The sequence below is a fragment of the Molothrus aeneus genome, unplaced genomic scaffold (assembly GCF_037042795.1).
Source record: "Molothrus aeneus isolate 106 unplaced genomic scaffold, BPBGC_Maene_1.0 scaffold_58, whole genome shotgun sequence".
Lineage (NCBI taxonomy): Eukaryota > Metazoa > Chordata > Aves > Passeriformes > Icteridae > Molothrus > Molothrus aeneus.
This window is the reverse complement of record NW_027099210.1, coordinates 103,263-129,238: the sequence shown is the minus strand read 5'-3', so window position 1 is coordinate 129,238 and position 25,976 is coordinate 103,263.

The window sequence follows — 25,976 nt, the reverse complement described above, 5'->3', positions numbered from 1 at the left end:
GTCCCCAGCAGCAGACAAAGAACTTAATGTTACAACTTACTTGAAAAGTTTTTTGACCAATCACACAAAGCAAAAGCATATTGACAGTACTTCTGTCCAATCACTATAAAGACATGTACCTGGGCTTAGAACGATGCTCGCTTCTTTCGAATAAAAGACCTGCTTGTAAGCCTTAAGATACAACGCACAGAGCTCCATTATTAAGCTTAGAACTACCTAACATCGCGCTAGATATACTTTGCTGTAGCTTAGGGAGTTATTCTAGACAAGCATTAATACACAGACCATTGTTCCATTTGTCCTTACTTTTCTACTTCTCATCTAATTTTTCTGCTGACAAACCTTATGACTACTGCTTAGCTCCAATGACAGTTCTGCTGTCTCTGAGGCCTTCCTTTTGCAGCTTTCCCAAACCCCTCTGTTTTTGAGGATTCCCACAGGCAATCACCAACCAGATGGAGTGGAACAAGGGCAAGTGCTGGATTCAGCACCTGCAACAGGGCAATCCTGGTGGGTGTATAGACTGGGGAGGGAGCAAGAGGCTGGGAGAAGCACTGCAGAAAGGGACCCAGGCTCCTGGCCAATGGCAAGCTGAATGTGCATCAGCAGTGCCCTGGCAGCCAGGAGGGCCAAGCCTGTCCTGGGGTGCATCAGGCACAGTATCACCAGCTGGGCAAGGAAGGGGATTGTCTTGCTCTGCTCTGCTCTGCTCTGCTCTGCTCTGCTCTGCTCTGCTCTTCTCTGCTCTGCTTTGCTCTGCTCTGCTCTGGGGCGGAATCACCTTGGTATTAGAAAGTCCTCAAATGAGGTCTACAAAGACAGGACTCAAAGAAATGGCATGCAGCTGAGTCAGGGGAGGTTTAGGTTGGGTATCCGGAAAAAGTTTTTAACCAGAGAATGGCTGGGCACTGGAAGAGTCTTTCCAGGGAGTGGTCACACCATCACACCTGTCTGAGTTTCGGACATTGCTCTCAGGCATATGGTGTGATTCTCAAGGATGGCCCCAGGCAGGGCCAGGAGTTGGACTGATGATGATCCTGATGGGGTCCTTCCAATTCAACAGATTCAATGACTCAATGGTTCTGTCCGGGAGAATCGGCGAGCGGCAGCTTCCCAAAGGCGAAGATGCAAGCTGCAGCACACAGGCACAGTGTGGGCAGCCTTCAGACTTAGAGAAAACAGTACTTTACCACTCTCCTGCCTTTTCCATGGTTATTCTATTGGAAAAGAACGAGTTTTGGACAACTACCTTTCATTCTTGCCAAACTCTTTGCAGACCCCCGTGCAAGCTTTAGAACAAGATTTTGGATGTTTTCTTTCCTGGCAGAGTTTCTCCTTGCAAGATATGGTGGAAAAGCTTTTTGCTGAGTGTAGAGCGGCAAGACACGCAGAAGACGCAGATACGCAGCTCTCCGAAGCTAAGTGCCGGTCCCGGGCTTCTTTCGGCACAAACCGCTCTCAGGAGCTCCCTGCGCTCGCCACAATGCTCTGTGTGCGAAGAAGCCGCTTCTTCGCCTCCGGGAGAATCGGCGAGCGGCAGCTTCCCAAAGGCGAAGATGCAAGCTGCAGCACACAGGCACAGTGTGGGCAGCCTTCAGACTTAGAGAAAACAGTACTTTACCACTCTCCTGCCTTTTCCATGGTTATTCTATTGGAAAAGAACGAGTTTTGGACAACTACCTTTCATTCTTGCCAAACTCTTTGCAGACCCCCGTGCAAGCTTTAGAACAAGATTTTGGATGTTTTCTTTCCTGGCAGAGTTTCTCCTTGCAAGATATGCTGGAAAAGCTTTTGGCTGAGTGTAGAGCGGCAAGACACGCAGAAGACGCAGATACGCAGCTCTCCGAAGCTAAGTGCCGGTCCCGGGCTTCTTTCGGCACAAACCGCTCTCAGGAGCTCCCTGCGCTCGCCACAATGCTCTGTGTGCGAAGAAGCCGCTTCTTCGCCTCCGGGAGAATCGGCGAGCGGCAGCTTCCCAAAGGCGAAGATGCAAGCTGCAGCACGCAGGCACAGTGTGGGCAGCCTTCAGACTTAGAGAAAACAGTACTTTACCACTCTCCTGCCTTATCCATGGTTATTCTATTGGAAAAGAACGAGTTTTGGACAACTACCTTTCATTCTTGCCAAACTCTTTGCAGACCCCCGTGCAAGCTTTAGAACAAGATTTTGGATGTTTTCTTTCCTGGCAGAGTTTCTCCTTGCAAGATATGGTGGAAAAGCTTTTTGCTGAGTGTAGAGCGGCAAGACACGCAGAAGACGCAGATACGCAGCTCTCCGAAGCTAAGTGCCGGTCCCGGGCTTCTTTCGGCACAAACCGCTCTCAGGAGCTCCCTGCGCTCGCCACAATGCTCTGTGTGCGAAGAAGCCGCTTCTTCGCCTCCGGGAGAATCGGCGAGCGGCAGCTTCCCAAAGGCGAAGATGCAAGCTGCAGCACACAGGCACAGTGTGGGCAGCCTTCAGACTTAGAGAAAACAGTACTTTACCACTCTCCTGCCTTTTCCATGGTTATTCTATTGGAAAAGAACGAGTTTTGGACAACTACCTTTCATTCTTGCCAAACTCTTTGCAGACCCCCGTGCAAGCTTTAGAACAAGATTTTGGATGTTTTCTTTCCTGGCAGAGTTTCTCCTTGCAAGATATGGTGGAAAAGCTTTTGGCTGAGTGTAGAGCGGCAAGACACGCAGAAGACGCAGATACGCAGCTCTCCGAAGCTAAGTGCCGGTCCCGGGCTTCTTTCGGCACAAACCGCTCTCAGGAGCTCCCTGCGCTCGCCACAATGCTCTGTGTGCGAAGAAGCCGCTTCTTCGCCTCCGGGAGAATCGGCGAGCGGCAGCTTCCCAAAGGCGAAGATGCAAGCTGCAGCACACAGGCACAGTGTGGGCAGCCTTCAGACTTAGAGAAAACAGTACTTTACCACTCTCCTGCCTTTTCCATGGTTATTCTATTGGAAAAGAACGAGTTTTGGACAACTACCTTTCATTCTTGCCAAACTCTTTGCAGACCCCCGTGCAAGCTTTAGAACAAGATTTTGGATGTTTTCTTTCCTGGCAGAGTTTCTCCTTGCAAGATATGGTGGAAAAGCTTTTGGCTGAGTGTAGAGCGGCAAGACACGCAGAAGACGCAGATACGCAGCTCTCCGAAGCTAAGTGCCGGTCCCGGGCTTCTTTCGGCACAAACCGCTCTCAGGAGCTCCCTGCGCTCGCCACAATGCTCTGTGTGCGAAGAAGCCGCTTCTTCGCCTCCGGGAGAATCGGCGAGCGGCAGCTTCCCAAAGGCGAAGATGCAAGCTGCAGCACACAGGCACGGTGTGGGCAGCCTTCAGACTTAGAGAAAACAGTACTTTACCACTCTCCTGCCTTTTCCATGGTTATTCTATTGGAAAAGAACGAGTTTTGGACAACTACCTTTCATTCTTGCCAAACTCTTTGCAGACCCCCGTGCAAGCTTTAGAACAAGATTTTGGATGTTTTCTTTCCTGGCAGAGTTTCTCCTTGCAAGATATGCTGGAAAAGCTTTTTGCTGAGTGTAGAGCGGCAAGACACGCAGAAGACGCAGATACGCAGCTCTCCGAAGCTAAGTGCCGGTCCCGGGCTTCTTTCGGCACAAACCGCTCTCAGGAGCTCCCTGCGCTTGCCACAATGCTCTGTGTGCGAAGAAGCCGCTTCTTCGCCTCCGGGAGAATCGGCGAGCGGCAGCTTCCCAAAGGCGAAGATGCAAGCTGCAGCACACAGGCACAGTGTGGGCAGCCTTCAGACTTAGAGAAAACAGTACTTTACCACTCTCCTGCCTTTTCCATGGTTATTCTATTGGAAAAGAACGAGTTTTGGACAACTACCTTTCATTCTTGCCAAACTCTTTGCACACCCCCGTGCAAGCTTTAGAACAAGATTTTGGATGTTTTCTTTCCTGGCAGAGTTTCTCCTTGCAAGATATGGTGGAAAAGCTTTTGGCTGAGTGTAGAGCGGCAAGACACGCAGAAGACGCAGATACGCAGCTCTCCGAAGCTAAGTGCCGGTCCCGGGCTTCTTTCGGCACAAACCGCTCTCAGGAGCTCCCTGCGCTCGCCACAATGCTCTGTGTGCGAAGAAGCCGCTTCTTCGCCTGCGGGAGAATCGGCGAGCGGCAGCTTCCCAAAGGCGAAGATGCAAGCTGCAGCACACAGGCACAGTGTGGGCAGCCTTCAGACTTAGAGAAAACAGTACTTTACCACTCTCCTGCCTTTTCCATGGTTATTCTATTGGAAAAGAACGAGTTTTGGACAACTACCTTTCATTCTTGCCAAACTCTTTGCAGACCCCCGTGCAAGCTTTAGAACAAGATTTTGGATGTTTTCTTTCCTGGCAGAGTTTCTCCTTGCAAGATATGGTGGAAAAGCTTTTGGCTGAGTGTAGAGCGGCAAGACACGCAGAAGACGCAGATACGCAGCTCTCCGAAGCTAAGTGCCGGTCCCGGGCTTCTTTCGGCACAAACCGCTCTCAGGAGCTCCCTGCGCTCGCCACAATGCTCTGTGTGCGAAGAAGCCGCTTCTTCGCCTCCGGGAGAATCGGCGAGCGGCAGCTTCCCAAAGGCGAAGATGCAAGCTGCGGCACACAGGCACAGTGTGGGCAGCCTTCAGACTTAGAGAAAACAGTACTTTACCACTCTCCTGCCTTTTCCATGGTTATTCTATTGGAAAAGAACGAGTTTTGGACAACTACCTTTCATTCTTGCCAAACTCTTTGCAGACCCCCGTGCAAGCTTTAGAACAAGATTTTGGATGTTTTCTTTCCTGGCAGAGTTTCTCCTTGCAAGATATGGTGGAAAAGCTTTTGGCTGAGTGTAGAGCGGCAAGACACGCAGAAGACGCAGATACGCAGCTCTCCGAAGCTAAGTGCCGGTCCCGGGCTTCTTTCGGCACAAACCGCTCTCAGGAGCTCCCTGCGCTCGCCACAATGCTCTGTGTGCGAAGAAGCCGCTTCTTCGCCTCCGGGAGAATCGGCGAGCGGCAGCTTCCCAAAGGCGAAGATGCAAGCTGCAGCACACAGGCACGGTGTGGGCAGCCTTCAGACTTAGAGAAAACAGTACTTTACCACTCTCCTGCCTTTTCCATGGTTATTCTATTGGAAAAGAACGAGTTTTGGACAACTACCTTTCATTCTTGCCAAACTCTTTGCAGACCCCCGTGCAAGCTTTAGAACAAGATTTTGGATGTTTTCTTTCCTGGCAGAGTTTCTCCTTGCAAGATATGCTGGAAAAGCTTTTTGCTGAGTGTAGAGCGGCAAGACACGCAGAAGACGCAGATACGCAGCTCTCCGAAGCTAAGTGCCGGTCCCGGGCTTCTTTCGGCACAAACCGCTCTCAGGAGCTCCCTGCGCTTGCCACAATGCTCTGTGTGCGAAGAAGCCGCTTCTTCGCCTCCGGGAGAATCGGCGAGCGGCAGCTTCCCAAAGGCGAAGATGCAAGCTGCAGCACACAGGCACAGTGTGGGCAGCCTTCAGACTTAGAGAAAACAGTACTTTACCACTCTCCTGCCTTTTCCATGGTTATTCTATTGGAAAAGAACGAGTTTTGGACAACTACCTTTCATTCTTGCCAAACTCTTTGCACACCCCCGTGCAAGCTTTAGAACAAGATTTTGGATGTTTTCTTTCCTGGCAGAGTTTCTCCTTGCAAGATATGGTGGAAAAGCTTTTGGCTGAGTGTAGAGCGGCAAGACACGCAGAAGACGCAGATACGCAGCTCTCCGAAGCTAAGTGCCGGTCCCGGGCTTCTTTCGGCACAAACCGCTCTCAGGAGCTCCCTGCGCTCGCCACAATGCTCTGTGTGCGAAGAAGCCGCTTCTTCGCCTGCGGGAGAATCGGCGAGCGGCAGCTTCCCAAAGGCGAAGATGCAAGCTGCAGCACACAGGCACAGTGTGGGCAGCCTTCAGACTTAGAGAAAACAGTACTTTACCACTCTCCTGCCTTTTCCATGGTTATTCTATTGGAAAAGAACGAGTTTTGGACAACTACCTTTCATTCTTGCCAAACTCTTTGCAGACCCCCGTGCAAGCTTTAGAACAAGATTTTGGATGTTTTCTTTCCTGGCAGAGTTTCTCCTTGCAAGATATGGTGGAAAAGCTTTTGGCTGAGTGTAGAGCGGCAAGACACGCAGAAGACGCAGATACGCAGCTCTCCGAAGCTAAGTGCCGGTCCCGGGCTTCTTTCGGCACAAACCGCTCTCAGGAGCTCCCTGCGCTCGCCACAATGCTCTGTGTGCGAAGAAGCCGCTTCTTCGCCTCCGGGAGAATCGGCGAGCGGCAGCTTCCCAAAGGCGAAGATGCAAGCTGCGGCACACAGGCACAGTGTGGGCAGCCTTCAGACTTAGAGAAAACAGTACTTTACCACTCTCCTGCCTTTTCCATGGTTATTCTATTGGAAAAGAACGAGTTTTGGACAACTACCTTTCATTCTTGCCAAACTCTTTGCAGACCCCCGTGCAAGCTTTAGAACAAGATTTTGGATGTTTTCTTCCCTGGCAGAGTTTCTCCTTGCAAGATATGCTGGAAAAGCTTTTTGCTGAGTGTAGAGCGGCAAGACACGCAGAAGACGCAGATACGCAGCTCTCCGAAGCTAAGTGCCGGTCCCGGGCTTCTTTCGGCACAAACCGCTCTCAGGAGCTCCCTGCGCTCGCCACAATGCTCTGTGTGCGAAGAAGCCGCTTCTTCGCCTCCGGGAGAATCGGCGAGCGGCAGCTTGCCAAAGGCGAAGATGCAAGCTGCAGCACACAGGCACAGTGTGGGCAGCCTTCAGACTTAGAGAAAACAGTACTTTACCACTCTCCTGCCTTTTCCATGGTTATTCTATTGGAAAAGAACGAGTTTTGGACAACTACCTTTCATTCTTGCCAAACTCTTTGCAGACCCCCGTGCAAGCTTTAGAACAAGATTTTGGATGTTTTCTTTCCTGGCAGAGTTTCTCCTTGCAAGATATGGTGGAAAAGCTTTTTGCTGAGTGTAGAGCGGCAAGACACGCAGAAGACGCAGATACGCAGCTCTCCGAAGCTAAGTGCCGGTCCCGGGCTTCTTTCGGCACAAACCGCTCTCAGGAGCTCCCTGCGCTCGCCACAATGCTCTGTGTGCGAAGAAGCCGCTTCTTCGCCTCCGGGAGAATCGGCGAGCGGCAGCTTCCCAAAGGCGAAGATGCAAGCTGCGGCACACAGGCACAGTGTGGGCAGCCTTCAGACTTAGAGAAAACAGTACTTTACCACTCTCCTGCCTTTTCCATGGTTATTCTATTGGAAAAGAACGAGTTTTGGACAACTACCTTTCATTCTTGCCAAACTCTTTGCAGACCCCCGTGCAAGCTTTAGAACAAGATTTTGGATGTTTTCTTTCCTGGCAGAGTTTCTCCTTGCAAGATATGGTGGAAAAGCTTTTGGCTGAGTGTAGAGCGGCAAGACACGCAGAAGACGCAGATACGCAGCTCTCCGAAGCTAAGTGCCGGTGCCGGGCTTCTTTCGGCACAAACCGCTCTCAGGAGCTCCCTGCGCTCGCCACAATGCTCTGTGTGCGAAGAAGCCGCTTCTTCGCCTCCGGGAGAATCGGCGAGCGGCAGCTTCCCAAAGGCGAAGATGCAAGCTGCAGCACACAGGCACAGTGTGGGCAGCCTTCAGACTTAGAGAAAACAGTACTTTACCACTCTCCTGCCTTTTCCATGGTTATTCTATTGGAAAAGAACGAGTTTTGGACAACTACCTTTCATTCTTGCCAAACTCTTTGCAGACCCCCGTGCAAGCTTTAGAACAAGATTTTGGATGTTTTCTTTCCTGGCAGAGTTTCTCCTTGCAAGATATGGTGGAAAAGCTTTTGGCTGAGTGTAGAGCGGCAAGACACGCAGAAGACGCAGATACGCAGCTCTCCGAAGCTAAGTGCCGGTCCCGGGCTTCTTTCGGCACAAACCGCTCTCAGGAGCTCCCTGCGCTCGCCACAATGCTCTGTGTGCGAAGAAGCCGCTTCTTCGCCTCCGGGAGAATCGGCGAGCGGCAGCTTCCCAAAGGCGAAGATGCAAGCTGCAGCACACAGGCACAGTGTGGGCAGCCTTCAGACTTAGAGAAAACAGTACTTTACCACTCTCCTGCCTTTTCCATGGTTATTCTATTGGAAAAGAACGAGTTTTGGACAACTACCTTTCATTCTTGCCAAACTCTTTGCAGACCCCCGTGCAAGCTTTAGAACAAGATTTTGGATGTTTTCTTTCCTGGCAGAGTTTCTCCTTGCAAGATATGGTGGAAAAGCTTTTGGCTGAGTGTAGAGCGGCAAGACACGCAGAAGACGCAGATACGCAGCTCTCCGAAGCTAAGTGCCGGTCCCGGGCTTCTTTCGGCACAAACCGCTCTCAGGAGCTCCCTGCGCTCGCCACAATGCTCTGTGTGCGAAGAAGCCGCTTCTTCGCCTGCGGGAGAATCGGCGAGCGGCAGCTTCCCAAAGGCGAAGATGCAAGCTGCAGCACACAGGCACAGTGTGGGCAGCCTTCAGACTTCGAGAAAACAGTACTTTACCACTCTCCTGCCTTTTCCATGGTTATTCTATTGGAAAAGAACGAGTTTTGGACAACTACCTTTCATTCTTGCCAAACTCTTTGCACACCCCCGTGCAAGCTTTAGAACAAGATTTTGGATGTTTTCTTCCCTGGCAGAGTTTCTCCTTGCAAGATATGGTGGAAAAGCTTTTTGCTGAGTGTAGAGCGGCAAGACACGCAGAAGACGCAGATACGCAGCTCTCCGAAGCTAAGTGCCGGTCCCGGGCTTCTTTCGGCACAAACCGCTCTCAGGAGCTCCCTGCGCTCGCCACAATGCTCTGTGTGCGAAGAAGCCGCTTCTTCGCCTCCGGGAGAATCGGCGAGCGGCAGCTTGCCAAAGGCGAAGATGCAAGCTGCGGCACACAGGCACAGTGTGGGCAGCCTTCAGACTTAGAGAAAACAGTACTTTACCACTCTCCTGCCTTTTCCATGGTTATTCTATTGGAAAAGAACGAGTTTTGGACAACTACCTTTCATTCTTGCCAAACTCTTTGCAGACCCCCGTGCAAGCTTTAGAACAAGATTTTGGATGTTTTCTTTCCTGGCAGAGTTTCTCCTTGCAAGATATGGTGGAAAAGCTTTTTGCTGAGTGTAGAGCGGCAAGACACGCAGAAGACGCAGATACGCAGCTCTCCGAAGCTAAGTGCCGGTCCCGGGCTTCTTTCGGCACAAACCGCTCTCAGGAGCTCCCTGCGCTCGCCACAATGCTCTGTGTGCGAAGAAGCCGCTTCTTCGCCTCCGGGAGAATCGGCGAGCGGCAGCTTCCCAAAGGCGAAGATGCAAGCTGCGGCACACAGGCACAGTGTGGGCAGCCTTCAGACTTAGAGAAAACAGTACTTTACCACTCTCCTGCCTTTTCCATGGTTATTCTATTGGAAAAGAACGAGTTTTGGACAACTACCTTTCATTCTTGCCAAACTCTTTGCACACCCCCGTGCAAGCTTTAGAACAAGATTTTGGATGTTTTCTTTCCTGGCAGAGTTTCTCCTTGCAAGATATGCTGGAAAAGCTTTTTGCTGAGTGTAGAGCGGCAAGACACGCAGAAGACGCAGATACGCAGCTCTCCGAAGCTAAGTGCCGGTCCCGGGCTTCTTTCGGCACAAACCGCTCTCAGGAGCTCCCTGCGCTCGCCACAATGCTCTGTGTGCGAAGAAGCCGCTTCTTCGCCTCCGGGAGAATCGGCGAGCGGCAGCTTCCCAAAGGCGAAGATGCAAGCTGCAGCACACAGGCACAGTGTGGGCAGCCTTCAGACTTAGAGAAAACAGTACTTTACCACTCTCCTGCCTTTTCCATGGTTATTCTATTGGAAAAGAACGAGTTTTGGACAACTACCTTTCATTCTTGCCAAACTCTTTGCAGACCCCCGTGCAAGCTTTAGAACAAGATTTTGGATGTTTTCTTTCCTGGCAGAGTTTCTCCTTGCAAGATATGGTGGAAAAGCTTTTGGCTGAGTGTAGAGCGGCAAGACACGCAGAAGACGCAGATACGCAGCTCTCCGAAGCTAAGTGCCGGTCCCGGGCTTCTTTCGGCACAAACCGCTCTCAGGAGCTCCCTGCGCTCGCCACAATGCTCTGTGTGCGAAGAAGCCGCTTCTTCGCCTCCGGGAGAATCGGCGAGCGGCAGCTTCCCAAAGGCGAAGATGCAAGCTGCAGCACACAGGCACAGTGTGGGCAGCCTTCAGACTTAGAGAAAACAGTACTTTACCACTCTCCTGCCTTTTCCATGGTTATTCTATTGGAAAAGAACGAGTTTTGGACAACTACCTTTCATTCTTGCCAAACTCTTTGCAGACCCCCGTGCAAGCTTTAGAACAAGATTTTGGATGTTTTCTTTCCTGGCAGAGTTTCTCCTTGCAAGATATGCTGGAAAAGCTTTTGGCTGAGTGTAGAGCGGCAAGACACGCAGAAGACGCAGATACGCAGCTCTCCGAAGCTAAGTGCCGGTCCCGGGCTTCTTTCGGCACAAACCGCTCTCAGGAGCTCCCTGCGCTCGCCACAATGCTCTGTGTGCGAAGAAGCCGCTTCTTCGCCTCCGGGAGAATCGGCGAGCGGCAGCTTCCCAAAGGCGAAGATGCAAGCTGCAGCACACAGGCACAGTGTGGGCAGCCTTCAGACTTCGAGAAAACAGTACTTTACCACTCTCCTGCCTTTTCCATGGTTATTCTATTGGAAAAGAACGAGTTTTGGACAACTACCTTTCATTCTTGCCAAACTCTTTGCACACCCCCGTGCAAGCTTTAGAACAAGATTTTGGATGTTTTCTTCCCTGGCAGAGTTTCTCCTTGCAAGATATGGTGGAAAAGCTTTTTGCTGAGTGTAGAGCGGCAAGACACGCAGAAGACGCAGATACGCAGCTCTCCGAAGCTAAGTGCCGGTCCCGGGCTTCTTTCGGCACAAACCGCTCTCAGGAGCTCCCTGCGCTCGCCACAATGCTCTGTGTGCGAAGAAGCCGCTTCTTCGCCTCCGGGAGAATCGGCGAGCGGCAGCTTGCCAAAGGCGAAGATGCAACCAAAGCACACAGGCACAGTGTGGGGCAGCCTTCAGACTTAGAGAAAAACAGTACTTTACCACTCTCCTGCCTTTTCCATGGTTATTCTATTGGAAAAGAACGAGTTTTTGGACAACTACCTTTCATTCTGCCAAACTCTTTGCAGACCCCCGTGCAAGCTTTAGAACAAGATTTTGGATGTTTTCTTTCCTGGCAGAGTTTCTCCTTGCAAGATATGGTGGAAAAGCTTTTTGCTGAGTGTAGAGCGGCAAGACACGCAGAAGACGCAGATACGCAGCTCTCCGAAGCTAAGTGCCGGTCCCGGGCTTCTTTCGGCACAAACCGCTCTCAGGAGCTCCCTGCGCTCGCCACAATGCTCTGTGTGCGAAGAAGCCGCTTCTTCGCCTCCGGGAGAATCGGCGAGCGGCAGCTTCCCAAAGGCGAAGATGCAAGGCTGCGGCACACAGGCACAGTGTGGGCAGCCTTCAGACTTAGAGAAAACAGTACTTTACCACTCTCCTGCCTTTTCCATGGTTATTCTATTGGAAAAGAACGAGTTTTGGACAACTACCTTTCATTCTTGCCAAACTCTTTGCACACCCCCGGCAAGCTTTAGAACAAGATTTTGGATGTTTTCTTTCCTGGCAGAGTTTCTCCTTGCAAGATATGCTGGAAAAGCTTTTTGCTGAGTGTAGAGCGGCAAGACACGCAGAAGACGCAGATACGCAGCTCTCCGAAGCTAAGTGCCGGTCCCGGGCTTCTTTCGGCACAAACCGCTCTCAGGAGCTCCCTGCGCTCGCCACAATGCTCTGTGTGCGAAGAAGCCGCTTCTTCGCCTCCGGGAGAATCGGCGAGCGGCAGCTTCCCAAAGGCGAAGATGCAAGCTGCAGCACACAGGCACAGTGTGGGCAGCCTTCAGACTTAGAGAAAACAGTACTTTACCACTCTCCTGCCTTTTCCATGGTTATTCTATTGGAAAAGAACGAGTTTTGGACAACTACCTTTCATTCTTGCCAAACTCTTTGCAGACCCCCGTGCAAGCTTTAGAACAAGATTTTGGATGTTTTCTTTCCTGGCAGAGTTTCTCCTTGCAAGATATGGTGGAAAAGCTTTTGGCTGAGTGTAGAGCGGCAAGACACGCAGAAGACGCAGATACGCAGCTCTCCGAAGCTAAGTGCCGGTCCCGGGCTTCTTTCGGCACAAACCGCTCTCAGGAGCTCCCTGCGCTCGCCACAATGCTCTGTGTGCGAAGAAGCCGCTTCTTCGCCTCCGGAGAATCGGCGAGCGGCAGCTTCCCAAAGGCGAAGATGCAAGCTGCAGCACACAGGCACAGTGTGGGCAGCCTTCAGACTTAGAGAAAACAGTACTTTACCACTCTCCTGCCTTTTCCATGGTTATTCTATTGGAAAAGAACGAGTTTTGGACAACTACCTTTCATTCTTGCCAAACTCTTTGCAGACCCCCGTGCAAGCTTTAGAACAAGATTTTGGATGTTTTCTTTCCTGGCAGAGTTTCTCCTTGCAAGATATGCTGGAAAAGCTTTTGGCTGAGTGTAGAGCGGCAAGACACGCAGAAGACGCAGATACGCAGCTCTCCGAAGCTAAGTGCCGGTCCCGGGCTTCTTTCGGCACAAACCGCTCTCAGGAGCTCCCTGCGCTCGCCACAATGCTCTGTGTGCGAAGAAGCCGCTTCTTCGCCTCCGGGAGAATCGGCGAGCGGCAGCTTCCCAAAGGCGAAGATGCAAGCTGCAGCACACAGGCACAGTGTGGGCAGCCTTCAGACTTAGAGAAAACAGTACTTTACCACTCTCCTGCCTTTTCCATGGTTATTCTATTGGAAAAGAACGAGTTTTGGACAACTACCTTTCATTCTTGCCAAACTCTTTGCACACCCCGTGCAAGCTTTAGAACAAGATTTTGGATGTTTTCTTTCCTGGCAGAGTTTCTCCTTGCAAGATATGGTGGAAAAGCTTTTGGCTGAGTGTAGAGCGGCAAGACACGCAGAAGACGCAGATACGCAGCTCTCCGAAGCTAAGTGCCGGTCCCGGGCTTCTTTCGGCACAAACCGCTCTCAGGAGCTCCCTGCGCTCGCCACAATGCTCTGTGTGCGAAGAAGCCGCTTCTTCGCCTCCGGGAGAATCGGCGAGCGGCAGCTTCCCAAAGGCGAAGATGCAAGCTGCAGCACACAGGCACAGTGTGGGCAGCCTTCAGACTTAGAGAAAACAGTACTTTACCACTCTCCTGCCTTTTCCATGGTTATTCTATTGGAAAAAGAACGAGTTTTGGACAACTACCTTTCATTCTTGCCAAACTCTTTGCACACCCCCGTGCAAGCTTTAGAACAAGATTTTGGATGTTTTCTTTCCTGGCAGAGTTTCTCCTTGCAAGATATGCTGGAAAAGCTTTTGGCTGAGTGTAGAGCGGCAAGACACGCAGAAGACGCAGATACGCAGCTCTCCGAAGCTAAGTGCCGGTCCCGGGCTTCTTTCGGCACAAACCGCTCTCAGGAGCTCCCTGCGCTCGCCACAATGCTCTGTGTGCGAAGAAGCCGCTTCTTCGCCTCCGGAGAATCGGCGAGCGGCAGCTTCCCAAAGGCGAAGATGCAAGCTGCGGCACACAGGCACAGTGTGGGCAGCCTTCAGACTTAGAGAAAACAGTACTTTACCACTCTCCTGCCTTTTCCATGGTTATTCTATTGGAAAAGAACGAGTTTTGGACAACTACCTTTCATTCTTGCCAAACTCTTTGCAGACCCCCGTGCAAGCTTTAGAACAAGATTTTGGATGTTTTCTTTCCTGGCAGAGTTTCTCCTTGCAAGATATGGTGGAAAAGCTTTTTGCTGAGTGTAGAGCGGCAAGACACGCAGAAGACGCAGATACGCAGCTCTCCGAAGCTAAGTGCCGGTCCCGGGCTTCTTTCGGCACAACCGCTCTCAGCAGCTCCCTGCGCTCGCCACAATGCTCTGTGTGCGAAGAAGCCGCTTCTTCGCCTCCCGGGAGAATCGGCGAGCGGCAGCTTCCCAAAGGCGAAGATGCAAGCTGCGGCACACAGGCACAGTGTGGGCAGCCTTCAGACTTAGAGAAAACAGTACTTTACCACTCTCCTGCCTTTTCCATGGTTATTCTATTGGAAAAGAACGAGTTTTGGACAACTACCTTTCATTCTTGCCAAACTCTTTGCACACCCCCGTGCAAGCTTTAGAACAAGATTTTGGATGTTTTCTTTCCTGGCAGAGTTTCTCCTTGCAAGATATGGTGGAAAAGCTTTTTGCTGAGTGTAGAGCGGCAAGACACGCAGAAGACGCAGATACGCAGCTCTCCGAAGCTAAGTGCCGGTCCCGGGCTTCTTTCGGCACCAAACCGCTCTCAGGAGCTCCCTGCGCTCGCCACAATGCTCTGTGTGCGAAGAAGCCGCTTCTTCGCCTCCGGGAGAATCGGCGAGCGGCAGCTTCCCAAAGGCGAAGATGCAAGCTGCAGCACACAGGCACAGTGTGGGCAGCCTTCAGACTTAGAGAAAACAGTACTTTACCACTCTCCTGCCTTTTCCATGGTTATTCTATTGGAAAAGAACGAGTTTTGGACAACTACCTTTCATTCTTGCCAAACTCTTTGCAGACCCCCGTGCAAGCTTTAGAACAAGATTTTGGATGTTTTCTTTCCTGGCAGAGTTTCTCCTTGCAAGATATGCTGGAAAAGCTTTTGGCTGAGTGTAGAGCGGCAAGACACGCAGAAGACGCAGATACGCAGCTCTCCGAAGCTAAGTGCCGGTCCCGGGCTTCTTTCGGCACAAACCGCTCTCAGGAGCTCCCTGCGCTCGCCACAATGCTCTGTGTGCGAAGAAGCCGCTTCTTCGCCTCCGGGAGAATCGGCGAGCGGCAGCTTCCCAAAGGCGAAGATGCAAGCTGCGGCACACAGCCACAGTATGGGCAGCCTTCAGACTTAGAGAAAACAGTACTTTACCACTCTCCTGCCTTTTCCATGGTTATTCTATTGGAAAAGAACGAGTTTTGGACAACTACCTTTCATTCTTGCCAAACTCTTTGCAGACCCCCGTGCAAGCTTTAGAACAAGATTTTGGATGTTTTCTTCCCTGGCAGAGTTTCTCCTTGCAAGATATGGTGGAAAAGCTTTTTGCTGAGTGTAGAGCGGCAAGACACGCAGAAGACGCAGATACGCAGCTCTCCGAAGCTAAGTGCCGGTCCCGGGCTTCTTTCGGCACAAACCGCTCTCAGGAGCTCCCTGCGCTCGCCACAATGCTCTGTGTGCGAAGAAGCCGCTTCTTCGCCTCCGGGAGAATCGGCGAGCGGCAGCTTGCCAAAGGCGAAGATGCAAGCTGCAGCACACAGGCACAGTGTGGGCAGCCTTCAGACTTAGAGAAAACAGTACTTTACCACTCTCCTGCCTTTTCCATGGTTATTCTATTGGAAAAGAACGAGTTTTGGACAACTACCTTTCATTCTTGCCAAACTCTTTGCACACCCCCGTGCAAGCTTTAGAACAAGATTTTGGATGTTTTCTTTCCTGGCAGAGTTTCTCCTTGCAAGATATGGTGGAAAAGCTTTTTGCTGAGTGTAGAGCGGCAAGACACGCAGAAGACGCAGATACGCAGCTCTCCGAAGCTAAGTGCCGGTCCCGGGCTTCTTTCGGCACAAACCGCTCTCAGGAGCTCCCTGCGCTCGCCACAATGCTCTGTGTGCGAAGAAGCCGCTTCTTCGCCTCCGGGAGAATCGGCGAGCGGCAGCTTCCCAAAGGCGAAGATGCAAGCTGCGGCACACAGGCACAGTGTGGGCAGCCTTCAGACTTAGAGAAAACAGTACTTTACCACTCTCCTGCCTTTTCCATGGTTATTCTATTGGAAAAGAACGAGTTTTGGACAACTACCTTTCATTCTTGCCAAACTCTTTGCACACCCCCGTGCAAGCTTTAGAACAAGATTTTGGATGTTTTCTTTCCTGGCAGAGTTTCTCCTTGCAAGATATGCTGGAAAAGCTTTTTGCTGAGTGTAGAGCGGCAAGACACGCAGAAGACGCAGATACGCAGCTCTCCGAAGCTAAGTGCCGGTCCCGGGCTTCTTTCGGCACAAACCGCTCTCAGGAGCTCCCTGCGCTCGCCACAATGCTCTGTGTGCGAAGAAGCCGCTTCTTCGCCTCCGGGAGAATCGGCGAGCGGCAGCTTCCCAAAGGCGAAGATGCAAGCTGCAGCACACAGGCACAGTGTGGGCAGCCTTCAGACTTAGAGAAAACAGTACTTTACCACTCTCCTGCCTTTTCCATGGTTATTCTATTGGAAAAGAACGAGTTTTGGACAACTACCTTTCATTCTTGCCAAACTCTTTGCAGACCCCCGTGCAAGCTTTAGAACAAGATTTTGGATGTTTTCTTTCCTGGCAGAGTTTCTCCTTGCAAGATATGGTGGAAAAGCTTTTGGCTGAGTGTAGAGCGGCAAGACACGCAGAAGACGCAGATACGCAGCTCTCCGAAGCTAAGTGCCGGTCCCGGGCTTCTTTCGGCACAAACCGCTCTCAGGAGCTCCCTGCGCTCGCCACAATGCTCTGTGTGCGAAGAAGCCGCTTCTTCGCCTCCGGGAGAATCGGCGAGCGGCAGCTTCCCAAAGGCGAAGATGCAAGCTGCAGCACACAGGCACAGTGTGGGCAGCCTTCAGACTTAGAGAAAACAGTACTTTACCACTCTCCTGCCTTTTCCATGGTTATTCTATTGGAAAAGAACGAGTTTTGGACAACTACCTTTCATTCTTGCCAAACTCTTTGCAGACCCCCGTGCAAGCTTTAGAACAAGATTTGGGATGTTTTCTTTCCTGGCAGAGTTTCTCCTTGCAAGATATGCTGGAAAAGCTTTTGGCTGAGTGTAGAGCGGCAAGACACGCAGAAGACGCAGATACGCAGCTCTCCGAAGCTAAGTGCGGTCCCGGGCTTCTTTCGGCACAAACCGCTCTCAGGAGCTCCCTGCGCTCGCCACAATGCTCTGTGTGCGAAGAAGCCGCTTCTTCGCCTCCGGGAGAATCGGCGAGCGGCAGCTTCCCAAAGGCGAAGATGCAAGCTGCAGCACACAGGCACAGTGTGGGCAGCCTTCAGACTTAGAGAAAACAGTACTTTACCACTCTCCTGCCTTTTCCATGGTTATTCTATTGGAAAAGAACGAGTTTTGGACAACTACCTTTCATTCTTGCCAAACTCTTTGCACACCCCCGTGCAAGCTTTAGAACAAGATTTTGGATGTTTTCTTTCCTGGCAGAGTTTCTCCTTGCAAGATAATGGTGGAAAAGCTTTTGGCTGAGTGTAGAGCGGCAAGACACGCAGAAGACGCAGATACGCAGCTCTCCGAAGCTAAGTGCCGGTCCCGGGCTTCTTTCGGCACAAACCGCTCTCAGGAGCTCCCTGCGCTCGCCACAATGCTCTGTGTGCGAAGAAGCCGCTTCTTCGCCTCCGGGAGAATCGGCGAGCGGCAGCTTGCCAAAGGCGAAGATGCAAGCTGCAGCACACAGGCACAGTGTGGGCAGCCTTCAGACTTAGAGAAAACAGTACTTTACCACTCTCCTGCCTTTTCCATGGTTATTCTATTGGAAAAGAACGAGTTTTGGACAACTACCTTTCATTCTTGCCAAACTCTTTGCAGACCCCCGTGCAAGCTTTAGAACAAGATTTTGGATGTTTTCTTTCCTGGCAGAGTTTCTCCTTGCAAGATATGGTGGAAAAGCTTTTTGCTGAGTGTAGAGCGGCAAGACACGCAGAAGACGCAGATACGCAGCTCTCCGAAGCTAAGTGCCGGTCCCGGGCTTCTTTCGGCACAAACCGCTCTCAGGAGCTCCCTGCGCTCGCCACAATGCTCTGTGTGCGAAGAAGCCGCTTCTTCGCCTCCGGGAGAATCGGCGAGCGGCAGCTTCCCAAAGGCGAAGATGCAAGCTGCGGCACACAGGCACAGTGTGGGCAGCCTTCAGACTTAGAGAAAACAGTACTTTACCACTCTCCTGCCTTTTCCATGGTTATTCTATTGGAAAAGAACGAGTTTTGGACAACTACCTTTCATTCTTGCCAAACTCTTTGCACACCCCCGTGCAAGCTTTAGAACAAGATTTTGGATGTTTTCTTTCCTGGCAGAGTTTCTCCTTGCAAGATATGGTGGAAAAGCTTTTTGCTGAGTGTAGAGCGGCAAGACACGCAGAAGACGCAGATACGCAGCTCTCCGAAGCTAAGTGCCGGTCCCGGGCTTCTTTCGGCACAAACCGCTCTCAGGAGCTCCCTGCGCTCGCCACAATGCTCTGTGTGCGAAGAAGCCGCTTCTTCGCCTCCGGGAGAATCGGCGAGCGGCAGCTTCCCAAAGGCGAAGATGCAAGCTGCAGCACACAGGCACAGTGTGGGCAGCCTTCAGACTTAGAGAAAACAGTACTTTACCACTCTCCTGCCTTTTCCATGGTTATTCTATTGGAAAAGAACGAGTTTTGGACAACTACCTTTCATTCTTGCCAAACTCTTTGCAGACCCCCGTGCAAGCTTTAGAACAAGATTTTGGATGTTTTCTTTCCTGGCAGAGTTTCTCCTTGCAAGATATGGTGGAAAAGCTTTTGGCTGAGTGTAGAGCGGCAAGACACGCAGAAGACGCAGATACGCAGCTCTCCGAAGCTAAGTGCCGGTCCCGGGCTTCTTTCGGCACAAACCGCTCTCAGGAGCTCCCTGCGCTCGCCACAATGCTCTGTGTGCGAAGAAGCCGCTTCTTCGCCTCCGGGAGAATCGGCGAGCGGCAGCTTCCCAAAGGCGAAGATGCAAGCTGCAGCACACAGGCACAGTGTGGGCAGCCTTCAGACTTAGAGAAAACAGTACTTTACCACTCTCCTGCCTTTTCCATGGTTATTCTATTGGAAAAGAACGAGTTTTGGACAACTACCTTTCATTCTTGCCAAACTCTTTGCAGACCCCCGTGCAAGCTTTAGAACAAGATTTTGGATGTTTTCTTTCCTGGCAGAGTTTCTCCTTGCAAGATATGCTGGAAAAGCTTTTGGCTGAGTGTAGAGCGGCAAGACACGCAGAAGACGCAGATACGCAGCTCTCCGAAGCTAAGTGCCGGTCCCGGGCTTCTTTCGGCACAAACCGCTCTCAGGAGCTCCCTGCGCTCGCCACAATGCTCTGTGTGCGAAGAAGCCGCTTCTTCGCCTCTGGGAGAATCGGCGAGCGGCAGCTTCCCAAAGGCGAAGATGCAAGCTGCAGCACACAGGCACAGTGTGGGCAGCCTTCAGACTTAGAGAAAACAGTACTTTACCACTCTCCTGCCTTTTCCATGGTTATTCTATTGGAAAAGAACGAGTTTTGGACAACTACCTTTCATTCTTGCCAAACTCTTTGCACACCCCCGTGCAAGCTTTAGAACAAGATTTTGGATGTTTTCTTTCCTGGCAGAGTTTCTCCTTGCAAGATATGGTGGAAAAGCTTTTGGCTGAGTGTAGAGCGGCAAGACACGCAGAAGACGCAGATACGCAGCTCTCCGAAGCTAAGTGCCGGTCCCGGGCTTCTTTCGGCACAAACCGCTCTCAGGAGCTCCCTGCGCTCGCCACAATGCTCTGTGTGCGAAGAAGCCGCTTCTTCGCCTCCGGGAGAATCGGCGAGCGGCAGCTTCCCAAAGGCGAAGATGCAAGCTGCGGCACACAGGCACAGTGTGGGCAGCCTTCAGACTTAGAGAAAACAGTACTTTACCACTCTCCTGCCTTTTCCATGGTTATTCTATTGGAAAAGAACGAGTTTTGGACAACTACCTTTCATTCTTGCCAAACTCTTTGCAGACCCCCGTGCAAGCTTTAGAACAAGATTTTGGATGTTTTCTTTCCTGGCAGAGTTTCTCCTTGCAAGATATGCTGGAAAAGCTTTTTGCTGAGTGTAGAGCGGCAAGACACGCAGAAGACGCAGATACGCAGCTCTCCGAAGCTAAGTGCCGGTCCCGGGCTTCTTTCGGCACAAACCGCTCTCAGGAGCTCCCTGCGCTCGCCACAATGCTCTGTGTGCGAAGAAGCCGCTTCTTCGCCTCCGGGAGAATCGGCGAGCGGCAGCTTCCCAAAGGCGAAGATGCAAGCTGCAGCACACAGGCACAGTGTGGGCAGCCTTCAGACTTAGAGAAAACAGTACTTTACCACTCTCCTGCCTTTTCCATGGTTATTCTATTGGAAAAGAACGAGTTTTGGACAACTACCTTTCATTCTTGCCAAACTCTTTGCAGACCCCCGTGCAAGCTTTAGAACAAGATTTTGGATGTTTTCTTTCCTGGCAGAGTTTCTCCTTGCAAGATATGGTGGAAAAGCTTTTGGCTGAGTGTAGAGCGGCAAGACACGCAGAAGACGCAGATACGCAGCTCTCCGAAGCTAAGTGCCGGTCCCGGGCTTCTTTCGGCACAAACCGCTCTCAGGAGCTCCCTGCGCTCGCCACAATGCTCTGTGTGCGAAGAAGCCGCTTCTTCGCCTCCGGGAGAATCGGCGAGCGGCAGCTTCCCAAAGGCGAAGATGCAAGCTGCAGCACACAGGCACAGTGTGGGCAGCCTTCAGACTTAGAGAAAACAGTACTTTACCACTCTCCTGCCTTTTCCATGGTTATTCTATTGGAAAAGAACGAGTTTTGGACAACTACCTTTCATTCTTGCCAAACTCTTTGCAGACCCCCGTGCAAGCTTTAGAACAAGATTTGGGATGTTTTCTTTCCTGGCAGAGTTTCTCCTTGCAAGATATGGTGGAAAAGCTTTTGGCTGAGTGTAGAGCGGCAAGACACGCAGAAGACGCAGATACGCAGCTCTCCGAAGCTAAGTGCCGGTCCCGGGCTTCTTTCGGCACAAACCGCTCTCAGGAGCTCCCTGCGCTCGCCACAATGCTCTGTGTGCGAAGAAGCCGCTTCTTCGCCTCCGGGAGAATCGGCGAGCGGCAGCTTCCCAAAGGCGAAGATGCAAGCTGCAGCACACAGGCACAGTGTGGGCAGCCTTCAGACTTAGAGAAAACAGTACTTTACCACTCTCCTGCCTTTTCCATGGTTATTCTATTGGAAAAGAACGAGTTTTGGACAACTACCTTTCATTCTTGCCAAACTCTTTGCACACCCCCGTGCAAGCTTTAGAACAAGATTTTGGATGTTTTCTTTCCTGGCAGAGTTTCTCCTTGCAAGATATGGTGGAAAAGCTTTTTGCTGAGTGTAGAGCGGCAAGACACGCAGAAGACGCAGATACGCAGCTCTCCGAAGCTAAGTGCCGGTCCCGGGCTTCTTTCGGCACAAACCGCTCTCAGGAGCTCCCTGCGCTCGCCACAATGCTCTGTGTGCGAAGAAGCCGCTTCTTCGCCTCCGGGAGAATCGGCGAGCGGCAGCTTCCCAAAGGCGAAGATGCAAGCTGCAGCACACAGGCACAGTGTGGGCAGCCTTCAGACTTAGAGAAAACAGTACTTTACCACTCTCCTGCCTTTTCCATGGTTATTCTATTGGAAAAGAACGAGTTTTGGACAACTACCTTTCATTCTTGCCAAACTCTTTGCAGACCCCCGTGCAAGCTTTAGAACAAGATTTTGGATGTTTTCTTTCCTGGCAGAGTTTCTCCTTGCAAGATATGGTGGAAAAGCTTTTGGCTGAGTGTAGAGCGGCAAGACACGCAGAAGACGCAGATACGCAGCTCTCCGAAGCTAAGTGCCGGTCCCGGGCTTCTTTCGGCACAAACCGCTCTCAGGAGCTCCCTGCGCTCGCCACAATGCTCTGTGTGCGAAGAAGCCGCTTCTTCGCCTCCGGGAGAATCGGCGAGCGGCAGCTTCCCAAAGGCGAAGATGCAAGCTGCAGCACACAGGCACAGTGTGGGCAGCCTTCAGACTTAGAGAAAACAGTACTTTACCACTCTCCTGCCTTTTCCATGGTTATTCTATTGGAAAAGAACGAGTTTTGGACAACTACCTTTCATTCTTGCCAAACTCTTTGCAGACCCCCGTGCAAGCTTTAGAACAAGATTTTGGATGTTTTCTTTCCTGGCAGAGTTTCTCCTTGCAAGATATGGTGGAAAAGCTTTTTGCTGAGTGTAGAGCGGCAAGACACGCAGAAGACGCAGATACGCAGCTCTCCGAAGCTAAGTGCCGGTCCCGGGCTTCTTTCGGCACAAACCGCTCTCAGGAGCTCCCTGCGCTCGCCACAATGCTCTGTGTGCGAAGAAGCCGCTTCTTCGCCTCCGGGAGAATCGGCGAGCGGCAGCTTCCCAAAGGCGAAGATGCAAGCTGCAGCACACAGGCACAGTGTGGGCAGCCTTCAGACTTAGAGAAAACAGTACTTTACCACTCTCCTGCCTTTTCCATGGTTATTCTATTGGAAAAGAACGAGTTTTGGACAACTACCTTTCATTCTTGCCAAACTCTTTGCACACCCCCGTGCAAGCTTTAGAACAAGATTTTGGATGTTTTCTTTCCTGGCAGAGTTTCTCCTTGCAAGATATGGTGGAAAAGCTTTTTGCTGAGTGTAGAGCGGCAAGACACGCAGAAGACGCAGATACGCAGCTCTCCGAAGCTAAGTGCCGGTCCCGGGCTTCTTTCGGCACAAACCGCTCTCAGGAGCTCCCTGCGCTCGCCACAATGCTCTGTGTGCGAAGAAGCCGCTTCTTCGCCTCCGGGAGAATCGGCGAGCGGCAGCTTCCCAAAGGCGAAGATGCAAGCTGCAGCACACAGGCACAGTGTGGGCAGCCTTCAGACTTAGAGAAAACAGTACTTTACCACTCTCCTGCCTTTTCCATGGTTATTCTATTGGAAAAGAACGAGTTTTGGACAACTACCTTTCATTCTTGCCAAACTCTTTGCACACCCCCGTGCAAGCTTTAGAACAAGATTTTGGATGTTTTCTTTCCTGGCAGAGTTTCTCCTTGCAAGATATGGTGGAAAAGCTTTTTGCTGAGTGTAGAGCGGCAAGACACGCAGAAGACGCAGATACGCAGCTCTCCGAAGCTAAGTGCCGGTCCCGGGCTTCTTTCGGCACAAACCGCTCTCAGCAGCTCCCTGCGCTCGCCACAATGCTCTGTGTGCGAAGAAGCCGCTTCTTCGCCTCCGGGAGAATCGGCGAGCGGCAGCTTCCCAAAGGCGAAGATGCAAGCTGCAGCACACAGGCACAGTGTGGGCAGCCTTCAGACTTAGAGAAAACAGTACTTTACCACTCTCCTGCCTTATCCATGGTTATTCTATTGGAAAAGAACGAGTTTTGGACAACTACCTTTCATTCTTGCCAAACTCTTTGCAGACCCCCGTGCAAGCTTTAGAACAAGATTTTGGATGTTTTCTTCCCTGGCAGAGTTTCTCCTTGCAAGATATGGTGGAAAAGCTTTTTGCTGAGTGTAGAGCGGCAAGACACGCAGAAGACGCAGATACGCAGCTCTCCGAAGCTAAGTGCCGGTCCCGGGCTTCTTTCGGCACAAACCGCTCTCAGGAGCTCCCTGCGCTCGCCACAATGCTCTGTGTGCGAAGAAGCCGCTTCTTCGCCTCCGGGAGAATCGGCGAGCGGCAGCTTGCCAAAGGCGAAGATGCAAGCTGCAGCACACAGGCACAGTGTGGGCAGCCTTCAGACTTAGAGAAAACAGTACTTTACCACTCTCCTGCCTTTTCCATGGTTATTCTATTGGAAAAGAACGAGTTTTGGACAACTACCTTTCATTCTTGCCAAACTCTTTGCAGACCCCCGTGCAAGCTTTAGAACCAGATTTTGGATGTTTTCTTTCCTGGCAGAGTTTCTCCTTGCAAGATATGGTGGAAAAGCTTTTTGCTGAGTGTAGAGCGGCAAGACACGCAGAAGACGCAGATACGCAGCTCTCCGAAGCTAAGTGCCGGTCCCGGGCTTCTTTCGGCACAAACCGCTCTCAGGAGCTCCCTGCGCTCGCCACAATGCTCTGTGTGTGAAGAAGCCGCTTCTTCGCCTCCGGGAGAATCGCTGAGCGGCAGCTTCCCAAAGGCGAAGATGCAAGCTGCAGCACGCAGGCACAGTGTGGGCAGCCTTCAGACTTAGAGAAAACAGTACTTTACCACTCTCCTGCCTTTTCCATGGTTATTCTATTGGAAAAGAACGAGTTTTGGACAACTACCTTTCATTCTTGCCAAACTCTTTGCAGACCCCCGTGCAAGCTTTAGAACAAGATTTTGGATGTTTTCTTTCCTGGCAGAGTTTCTCCTTGCAAGATATGCTGGAAAAGCTTTTTGCTGAGTGTAGAGCGGCAAGACACGCAGAAGACGCAGATACGCAGCTCTCCGAAGCTAAGTGCCGGTCCCGGGCTTCTTTCGGCACAAACCGCTCTCAGGAGCTCCCTGCGCTCGCCACAATGCTCTGTGTGCGAAGAAGCCGCTTCTTCGCCTCCGGGAGAATCGGCGAGCGGCAGCTTCCCAAAGGCGAAGATGCAAGCTGCAGCACACAGGCACAGTGTGGGCAGCCTTCAGACTTAGAGAAAACAGTACTTTACCACTCTCCTGCCTTTTCCATGGTTATTCTATTGGAAAAGAACGAGTTTTGGACAACTACCTTTCATTCTTGCCAAACTCTTTGCACACCCCCGTGCAAGCTTTAGAACAAGATTTTGGATGTTTTCTTTCCTGGCAGAGTTTCTCCTTGCAAGATATGGTGGAAAAGCTTTTGGCTGAGTGTAGAGCGGCAAGACACGCAGAAGACGCAGATACGCAGCTCTCCGAAGCTAAGTGCCGGTCCCGGGCTTCTTTCGGCACAAACCGCTCTCAGGAGCTCCCTGCGCTCGCCACAATGCTCTGTGTGCGAAGAAGCCGCTTCTTCGCCTCCGGGAGAATCGGCGAGCGGCAGCTTCCCAAAGGCGAAGATGCAAGCTGCAGCACACAGGCACAGTGTGGGCAGCCTTCAGACTTAGAGAAAACAGTACTTTACCACTCTCCTGCCTTATCCATGGTTATTCTATTGGAAAAGAACGAGTTTTGGACAACTACCTTTCATTCTTGCCAAACTCTTTGCAGACCCCCGTGCAAGCTTTAGAACAAGATTTTGGATGTTTTCTTCCCTGGCAGAGTTTCTCCTTGCAAGATATGGTGGAAAAGCTTTTTGCTGAGTGTAGAGCGGCAAGACACGCAGAAGACGCAGATACGCAGCTCTCCGAAGCTAAGTGCCGGTCCCGGGCTTCTTTCGGCACAAACCGCTCTCAGGAGCTCCCTGCGCTCGCCACAATGCTCTGTGTGCGAAGAAGCCACTTCTTCGCCTCCGGGAGAATCGGCGAGCGGCAGCTTCCCAAAGGCGAAGATGCAAGCTGCAGCACACAGGCACAGTGTGGGCAGCCTTCAGACTTAGAGAAAACAGTACTTTACCACTCTCCTGCCTTTTCCATGGTTATTCTATTGGAAAAGAACGAGTTTTGGACAACTACCTTTCATTCTTGCCAAACTCTTTGCAGACCCGCGTGCAAGCTTTAGAACAAGATTTTGGATGTTTTCTTTCCTGGCAGAGTTTCTCCTTGCAAGATATGGTGGAAAAGCTTTTGGCTGAGTGTAGAGCGGCAAGACACGCAGAAGACGCAGATACGCAGCTCTCCGAAGCTAAGTGCCGGTCCCGGGCTTCTTTCGGCACAAACCGCTCTCAGGAGCTCCCTGCGCTCGCCACAATGCTCTGTGTGCGAAGAAGCCGCTTCTTCGCCTCCGGGAGAATCGGCAAGCGGCAGCTTCCCAAAGGCGAAGATGCAAGCTGCAGCACACAGGCACAGTGTGGGCAGCCTTCAGACTTAGAGAAAACAGTACTTTACCACTCTCCTGCCTTATCCATGGTTATTCTATTGGAAAAGAACGAGTTTTGGACAACTACCTTTCATTCTTGCCAAACTCTTTGCACACCCCCGTGCAAGCTTTAGAACAAGATTTTGGATGTTTTCTTTCCTGGCAGAGTTTCTCCTTGCAAGATATGGTGGAAAAGCTTTTGGCTGAGTGTAGAGCGGCAAGACACGCAGAAGACGCAGATACGCAGC